Consider the following 9,266-nt stretch of genomic DNA (forward strand, 5'->3'; position numbering starts at 1 on the left):
TTTTCCCCAAAGTCCATTATCTTTATATTCCTCCAAGTAAAATGTCATATTAATCCTTTGGTTTGATCAGATTCTTCATAAATTGCCCCACAATGTCCTTGCTTTTAACTAGCCTTTTCCATCATCATCCACTTGCTACTCATGTCTTCCTACAAATCACAGACAAAGGTACTGAGCAATGCTGATCCAATATCGACCAATGGGTTTCCCCATTATTAACTTCCATCCCTCTGAGAAGCAACTGTTCCTGATGACACCTTAATTCATAGTACTTGGCTACCTTTTAATGTCTTTTCAAAAGACATCTGAGAGGAAATCCGATAAATTATAATCACCAGGTCCCTTTTTATCCACTATTTTATGAACATTGTCAAAATTTTCTAAAAGGGTTGAAAGGCACCATTTACCCTTTAACCAGAGGTGCTAGTTAGACCCAAAACCTTATGACTTATCCAAGTGCTGGGTTATTTTCTCCTTAAAATATATCCTCATTCGGTTTGCCTGGAACTTGGGTATAACTCATCACTCTGTAATTTCCTAGACTGTCTTTAGGAAGATGCACGCCCAGGGCCACATGTTATCACAGTTTCTGAGCATAGAAACAGTGAAGCCAACGGAATATATATATATATATATATTTGTTTAAGCAAATCAGAGGCAGGATTTGACTCCATGCCAGCAGCTCCAGGAACAGCTGTGCTCAGAAGGCTACATTATACACACTCCGTAGCATTGCTGTGATTTCATATTTTATTTCTTTTTACAATTTTACCATGACCACTATCCAATTTGTTGCAAGCTACTGCCCTTCATTGTCTCAGGGCACTTCATGTATACTTCAGCCTCTAGTTACCCCACAATTGCCAGTAAAAAAATGCCCCCCTCGATATTTACAAGTCTCTCCCAGGACAGACTGATGCAAAGAATCAATGGAATTTCTATACAACTTCAGCTCCTCTTTCTACATTCCACATATGGATCTCTCTTGCTTCTGATGTTTCACTTACTTTCTCAGCATTGTTACATGCTCTAAAGAGAAGTAATGAGTTGATAATGATGCTGCGATACCGGCACTCACAGCCTTCCCACTGCCGTTTCTGTCCTAAGGTGGCATCTTTCGCACCTGCTTCTCCCAGCGTCCATACCTGCCCTGCAATCTCAATACTCAACCTGCATTACAATTAATCTCTTTGCCTACTTCTTAGACTAGTTTCCATTCCTTACACCTTTCTAGCCCTGACTCTGAAATACTCTACGAGCTGCCTTGGTTTGTTCTTCTGTCCCTCTGAAAGCGCAATTGAAGCACACTGGCTACCCTTGTAATTACAGCACATTTAGGGTAAGGTTTTTAAAACCCAGCCTCCCCACCATGGTGAGCACCTACAGTGTGCAGGGCCAAACAGTTGCAGAGGTCAGTACCTGATGTCAGTGGTATGTCTATCAACCTCACATGTAGTCCCAGTGTGGGTATGTATACATCTCAATGACATCACTTGGGCTCACACATAACTTCACCCAGAATCATTAAGGTCCTACACAATTGCAGATTTCAGAATGGGGTGTCAGAGTGATACTCAGTCCAAATCAAACCCTAAGGGACAGATCGTCAGCTGGTGTAAGTTGGCAATGTTCCCCTGGCTGGGCCAGCACTAGAGGTTTTGTTATCCAGGGAGCAAAAAGAGTTTTCAGTGACCCATCCCCACCCAACCAAAAGATGCAATAAATAAATAGAACTGACCTACCAGGCATAACCGTCACTCCAGCCCAAAACAGGGATTTCGTGAGTGGTTGCCCTAATGGCCTGCTCCTAAGGCTAGCCCTGTCCAGTGGCTCCATGACACCAGCTAAGATTCTAGCCCCGTACTGTATATTCTCTATGCTACACCTATTGGCTGTACTGGGCCTAGTTATAAAAGTGCAACAAATACTAATACTTGTCAGACCTACAAGGCTTCAGTTTGTACTAGTTCAGATGAAACAGCGTGCAAAAGGTGACGCTTTGTCCTCTGAACTGCACCAAACACATCACAAGCTCTAAGAGAGAGCATTGAATGTTGTTACCTGATGGCCAGTGCTGCTCTTACTCTGCCTGATTTCAAAGCAGAGTTGGCAGAGTGCTGATAAGATCCGCTGGTTTTATGCGAGCTGCATGGCATGCAAGGCTCTCTGCGAAGCTGGAGAGTGCAGGTCAGCATGCTAGTATGAACGATGTCTGAATTCTTTCTCCGCTCACATATTATGTTTCACTTAAACAAAAAAAGCCAGATGAAATTACTCTTTTGTATTTCTCGAGTTTCATTTAGGCACAGGACACTCTTTTACTTCTGCTCTCAGACTGTTGGGGAGCTGCTAAACAGCTGCTACGTTTCACCCCAGGTTGGCTTCGCAATAATCCAGGGGTGGGTGCCATGATTTGTAGAGCATCCTGCGACCCTTTGAGATGAAAGATGTTGCATCAATACGCAAGGGTCACTATTGACATTAGTGCCGCAGTAACCAGTGCCCGACACTACAGCCTGTCCAGACAACAGCACCCACCGTTTGGCTAGCAATAGGAAGCAGTGATAGTCCTCTTAATGTCTGGGCTTCTGTACTCTGTAAAGTATTTATCTCACCAGTATAAACAGTATGCAACAATGATACATGTCTGAACAAGAGCACACAGCCTGAACCCCATCTAACCAGTCACTGTCTGGAGACCAGCTGCCAGAGATGCTCTGGACAGTGTCCTGCAGCCAGCACCAACTACCACTCCCATTATTATCATAGGGTCACATCCAGCAGCTCTTAAATTAGTTGTTTCTTTGAAGTCAATGGAACCAACCCTGTGAATAAGAATTGAAGTACCGGGGCCTTAGAATCAATACCTGCCAGGGCTCCATTTTGCATGCGATCCGACTGGAGCAGTGGTCTAGTCCAGTGGTTCTCAAAGCCAGTCCGCTGCTCTTTCAGGGAAAGCCCCTGGCACACCGAGCCGGTTTGTTTACCTGCCACGTCTGCAGGTTCGACTGATCGCAGCTCCCACTGGCTGCAGTTCGCCGCTCCAGGCCAATGGGGGCTGCGGGAAGCAGTGCGGGCCGAGGGATGTGCTGGCCTCCCTTCCCGCAGACCCGATTGGCCTGGAGCAGCGAACTGTGGCCAGTGTGAGCCGCGATCAGCCAAACCTGCAGACGTGGCAAGTAAACAAACCAGCCCGGTGCGCCAGGGGCTTTCCCTGAATAAGCGGCGGATCGGCTTTGAGAATCATTGCTCTAGTCAACATCGCCCAATCAACACAGTTGTGCTGCAGACACTGACCTGGCATCATCACTCAACATCTTTCTCAGAAGGATCAGAGGTCTAGATCCCTCAATAACACAGTTCCATGTCTAAGCCCCATCGCCTGCCCGCTACACCTGATAGACAACACTAAGTTCTGTCTACTGCACATGCTCCATTTGAACAAATAAAAAATGCCCCCGCCCTCCGGTCCTTTGGTTCTGCTTCAGGAGATTTCTGCTCCATCACTTGCTTCGTCAGTGCATGAAAAGCTGTTTATTGTAAAGGAAAGGTGCAAAGGAGTAGAAACCCCTCCAACCACATAGCAAGGAGACCCCAGTCTGTAGCCCCAACCACTGTTCACAGAAACATGTCACAGATTATTCTGTCCTATCTTAGGCTCTTATCCAGTGCCCACTGAAGTCAATGGGAGTTCTTCCCCTGACTTCAGTGGGCAGTGAATCAGGCTCTTCTTTCTTTCTTTTTTCTAATTATATTGACTCTCTTCCCTGATTAAAAGGGAAGAGCCCAGATTGTTGTGTCTAAAGATGATGTCAGCGGCTATTTCTCACTCTCATATATCAAACTGAAGTCATCAGATTAACTCACTCTAACCCTGCACAAAAGGGCAAAACATAAACTAGATTCAATCTCAGCAGGGGAACCCCAAGGGTCCCCACCACCAAAGTTACAACTGGCAGCCATGCCAAACAGAGCTGTGTTCTTCTTAGATCTCATAAGCAAAGCAATGCTGGGCCCATAAATAGCCACACTGGAGACCTCCACAGAAAACTCAGGACACGGCAGGAAGTGGCATGTGTGACTCAGTAGGATGTGTCCTTCTCTCTGAGCCCACTCTGAACCAATCAGTGCATTGCTGTGGTGCTCATGGGAGAAGCCATCTTTCAGATGATAAATAAAACCAGTGGACCAGGTTGTGCACCATGAACCATTCCCGGACAGGACCTTCCCTACCATGATCTTCCCCCCTCCAAAGAGAAAGCCAGCTCAACTTCTGAAAGCCCAGGAGCCTCTGCATGGTCTGGGATGATCTGACACAAGGTCCTTACTGCTTAATGTAATTAAGATCCCACCCCAGTTTTGCAAGAGTAGAGCTGTTAACCAATCCCCAGGGTCCTGTACATTCCCAGCTATGGGTGATTATATTTCATATCCCTAAATTCGCCTCTGCCCTTTCAATGTGAGAAGCTATTTTTTTTTCACTCCCCCTCTTAAAAGCTGTAGTGTTTCTGGCCCAGATTGGCTGTTGGCCTCCATCCCAGAAGTGGCTGCATTTCAGCACTGGGTAAGGGATTCCTTTATGCACAGGGCCAAATCCTCACCATAACCCCATTGATTTCAGTTGAGGGCTGCTGATTTACACCAACGAAGGGTTTGGCCCAGAGCCTGGTAGTGCACCTGGGATCCTTTCAGACTAAAGACAGTGTATATGTCATGATTTATTATTATCACCTGCTATTATTATTAGCTACTGGCTGCAACTGTGTGAGGAGCAAAAATGTCACCGAGAAGGGCAGTACATGCAGGTCTTTGCCTGCATCCCACCAAACCTATTCTAGACAAACGCTGTACATCTAACCTGTCTGGGAACCTAGCTGCTGTGGATCCAGCTGACCTCCTGCTTTGCAAAGCATTCCCACATCAACTGAAATGGAGTCAGAGCGCCCTCTTCTGGGAGCCACAATTCCATCCTGTGACACTGATTCCCTGTGTAAATGAAGATACTAGCGCAGACACTCTGAGCTAGTAAATATCAGTGTTACCAGAAAGGTTTTAAATTGTATATGCATTTGTTTCTCACATATACACAAACACACACAAAGGACATTAGATATCATACACGTACGTTGCTGCATGCTTCCCCCCCCCGCCCCCCGAACATTGTTGCGCTTCTCTAATTTCTCATCGAGGGACTTGTATTTGTTTACTTGTTTGTTTGTTTGTTTATTTATTTGCCCTCCCATCCCTTCAGAGTTTCTTTTTAAATTTATTTGCTGATATTTGACATAAATCTAGGAGTTTTGATTTTCTCAACCCCAAATCTGATTTTTCATGCCTTTGCATTATATGTGACTATACAAGTGTATATGTCTGGGTCACATCTGGAAATCCAAACTGATGTCTCAGTAGGGCAGAGAGACACACAACAACCCAGGCAGTTTTTCTCTGAGCCAAATTCTTCAAAGCCATGTTCTCGGGGAAGGCAATGGGAGTTTTGACTGAGTGAGGACAGCAAGATTTGAGTTATAAAGATCATCTCAGTAATAACCCTCAGTGGTCATGGTCAGGTCCACCTAACATTCACCAGAAGCAGAATGCCATCTCTGTTCTATTTGGCCCAACACATACTTCCAAGGTATTAAACATGGCAGGCAGGCAGGAGGGGAGACCATGGATAAAGGTTTCCCAATCCCACTTGGAACCAGCTTTTAGAAGTAGCAGTACCCTCTCAATGTGTCCCTGAAATCAGAAGTTTTACCAGGACAGTCAGCTGGCCTCATTAGAGTCCTGCCCTTAGGGAGATTACACAATCTCCTAACTAGGCCCTTGGAAGAGAGAGGAGGGAGGAGGGGTGGTGGTGATTAGTGCATCTTAAACCAGTGACATCATCTTCCCCTCAAGCACCATACCAGTGTGTTCATCCCTGAACCAGGGGGGCAGCAAAGCAAAGGACTATTGGTGAGGGATTGTGCTGTAAGGACTGGAAGGTTTTACTCTGACACCAATAGGTAGAACTAGAGTAAAGTGGGACCTTTGAAAACTGTGTGTGTCTTGTGGACATACACAGAGATATTTTCTCTCTCACACACACACACAGAGAGAGAGAGAGAGAGAGAGCAATATACACAACTATAACAGGGCATGTGTGATTTCTGCAAGCTATCCCGACAGTCTCTAGCCCAAAGTCTGAAGGGTACAGGATGGTTCCCTCTCCTGGGAGAAAGAAAAGGAGTACTTGTGGCACCTTAGCGACTAACAAATTTATTTGAGCATAAGCTTTCGTGAGCTACAGCTCACTTCATCAGAGACAATTCATGCTGCACCCACCTTGGCTGAAGCCTGTCTGCCTTCACTAGGGTGAAGTAATCACGGGTTCCCGGGGCCATGCAAAGAGCAGTAAAACACAACAAATCGTGCAAAGCATTTTCTGCTGAGTGGTCATGGGCTGTGGAGGCAGACAACCCCCAAATCAATGCCTGGAAGATAATCCAAAGCAGAACACTGTGCTTTCAAAGCGAGTTGCTTACCTAGAGATGTGCAAAAGGGGAGGGGGGCAGAGGAAGGGGACACCAAATCTGCCTGGAGATTTGATTTGCACAGACAGTGTGAATGGCAACACAGTGAAAGTGATGTGTGTGTAGATGGGTGTGGGAGACCAAGAATGGGGGTGGGAGATTGTGTGAGTCCAAGATTGTCTGTGTGTGTGTGTGTGAGAGAGAGAGAGAGAGAGAGAGAGAGAGAGAGAGAGACCAAGATTGTATGCATGTGCATGGGGTGGGGAGTTGTGTGCGTCCAAGATGATGTGTGTACAAGTAAGAGGGAGGGAAAGAGACCAAGTTTTTTGAGGTGGGGGGGGGGGTTTGAGAGATAATCACTAGAAACTAGGCCAGATATTTAAAAAAAAAACTGCATATTTCTTGCACCAAAACCTTGATTATCTTCTTTCCACTTACCAACCCCCCCCCCCCCACACACACACACACTTCTCTGCAACTCTCCTGAAAGCAGCTTAACTCCCATTAAGGAATTATTACAATAAACCCAGATGGAAAGCTAGGCTAATATCCAGAGCATCGACTCCACATGCCAATCACAAGGCTAAATTCATCCATAAAGATCGTCTGCAGTTTGTTTTCTCCTGTCCAGGGCTCCTGTGCTCCTTCCCCCCCCCCCCCATTGTATCGAGGGACACCTCTCACGCCTCCAGACTCCTCATGGCTCCTCCAAAACATGGAATCGGTGCGGGACCTGTCGGTGATGATGATGTAATGGTGTGGAAGTGCTCTCTCACTTGACCTCCCCAAATCCCCTATGGACTGGGAAAAGCAAACTTACACTCCTTTACCAGGCAAAAGTGCAAGCAGCCTTCACAACTGAGTGGCTCATCAATACATAAAAAATCCCCAGCGGGGGGAGGGGGGGCGGACAAAACCCTCCCCAGATCTATGGTCCTCTCCCCCCGCACATACAGACGCCCCACCCCCACCCCAGCTCCCCTTTATTCCTTGCCTGTATTTCAGTTTCTTCCAATTCCCATTCGGGGTAGAGACTTAACCCGGTGTGGGATTTAAAGCCACAGACTGCTCCTTCTACAGGATTTGCTTGTCACTTGCACAAATGCAGCCGTGGGGATTAAGTGGAGATGACACCATCTCTTTGGGGACGTTTTCCCGGGATGTATCAATATTCTGCAATCCAGATAGCGGTGTAGGTTTTCACCCCCACCTCCTGCTCTAGCCGAAGGCTGCACCCTTCCTCCCGTTCATTTTAGAAATGTACCTTGCCCTAGCTACGTGACCCCATGGCATAAAGCAACTCTCCCCCCCCCCACCCCCATTGCGTGCAAATGTCCTGACAGCCACAAGCGTGTTACACCCACACACTCATATCAGAAGCTAATTAGGTTACAGGACTTCTGCACTGAAACCCCACATTAACTTCATACAAACCCAGAGGGGAGGGAGAAGGGGAAAGAGACTGCCAGGCAAAGTGTGTGTGTGGCTTCAATGGCACTGACTCCGGGGGGGGAGGGGGGAGGAAATGGGATTCAATAGGACACCTTAGAAAATGACATTACAGTAAAAAGGGATCACGACGAGTGCCTGAAACGCAGTTCAAAAGCTGGGCACCGGGACACGGGGGATCCGATGCGGATGAACCGAAACCCTCCCCTTACCTGAGGTTACTGTTCCTCTTTGGCCGAGAGCTGATCGCCGGTGGGTTTTATTGGGCTCGACAGGAACTGGTGGGATCGCCTCTGTGTCCAGCTTGCATACTGGGCGCTGTGCTGATAATGCAGGCGTGGGGATGCTGGGGGTCTAGCAGTACTTTTCATGCTCAGACAGAAAATCCCTTCCCTTGATCCAGATCGCAGGCATTAAGGACAGAGGCAAATCCTCTCTCTCTCTCTCTCTCTTTCTTTTGCTTCCTCTCTTTCCCCCCCCCCGTTCCTTCCTCCTTTTTCCCCCTCCCCTCCCCTCTCCTCTGCCGATCAGTTTGTAGCCATCGGGGAAGGAGCAGTCCAGGCAGCGGGGAGAATGGAGAGGGGGCTGGAAATAAAAATGAAAAGGGCTTCGGGAGAGAAGCGAGAGGCGGGGCTTTCTGGGAGGGGCGGGGCTTTCTGGGAGGGGCGGGGCTTAGAGCAGCCCGGATAAAATGAATGGGGGGGGCAGGGGGGAAACAGGGAGGAGCCTAAACCCGGAGATTTTATTCTAAAAGGTGTTTTGTACATGGGGGGGGGGCTGAGAAGGGGACACAAGAGGAGGGACTGGCTCGGAGGAGCTGAGCAGACAGAGCCCGGGACGTGTCAAAGGCGGATCAGACTCGAGCTGGGGCTGCGTGGGGTGGGGCCATCCCAGAAGCGCGGGGTGGCGGGGGGGGGGGGTGTCTCCACGCGGTCAAGGGCCAGCCGTGGGTGGGACTGCAGATTTCGCTTGCGTTGAATGGGGTGGGGGGGGAGGGAGAAGGCAGCAGGGGAGTGAATTTCTCATGGGAGCACCCGGCTCTGATCTTCTTTTTATTTTAGTTTCTTTTATTTCATTTTATTTGCGAGTTTATGCTGCGGGGGGGGGGGAGCTGAAGCGCAGAGCAGAGGAAGAATTGGATTCGATTCACATTTCAAGTCCTTCTCGCAAACTCCTTTGCGGGCAGGGAGCGGGCAACCAGGTCCTGAGCACAGACTGAAGCGGGGGGGGGGGGTTGCAGGGCAGTGCCCCGAGAACACGATTGCAACGGCAAGAGTGGGGGTGTGTGGGTGAGTGGGTGTG

General features: G+C 48.2%; 1 protein-coding gene across 1 annotated transcript in view; it reads right to left on the bottom strand.

The window, feature by feature from the left end:
- BRINP1 (BMP/retinoic acid inducible neural specific 1) overlaps window positions 1-8,603 on the bottom strand; it is a 94,702-nt gene extending 86,099 nt beyond the window's left edge. The window contains exon 1 of the mRNA XM_038375178.2: window positions 8,177-8,603. The gene's annotated coding sequence lies outside the window, so the exon portion shown is untranslated. The remainder of the gene's footprint in view (window positions 1-8,176) is intronic.
- Between the last annotated feature and the right edge of the window lie 663 nt (window positions 8,604-9,266).

The sequence above is a fragment of the Dermochelys coriacea genome, chromosome 16, assembly GCF_009764565.3.
Source record: "Dermochelys coriacea isolate rDerCor1 chromosome 16, rDerCor1.pri.v4, whole genome shotgun sequence".
Taxonomy (NCBI): domain Eukaryota; kingdom Metazoa; phylum Chordata; order Testudines; family Dermochelyidae; genus Dermochelys; species Dermochelys coriacea.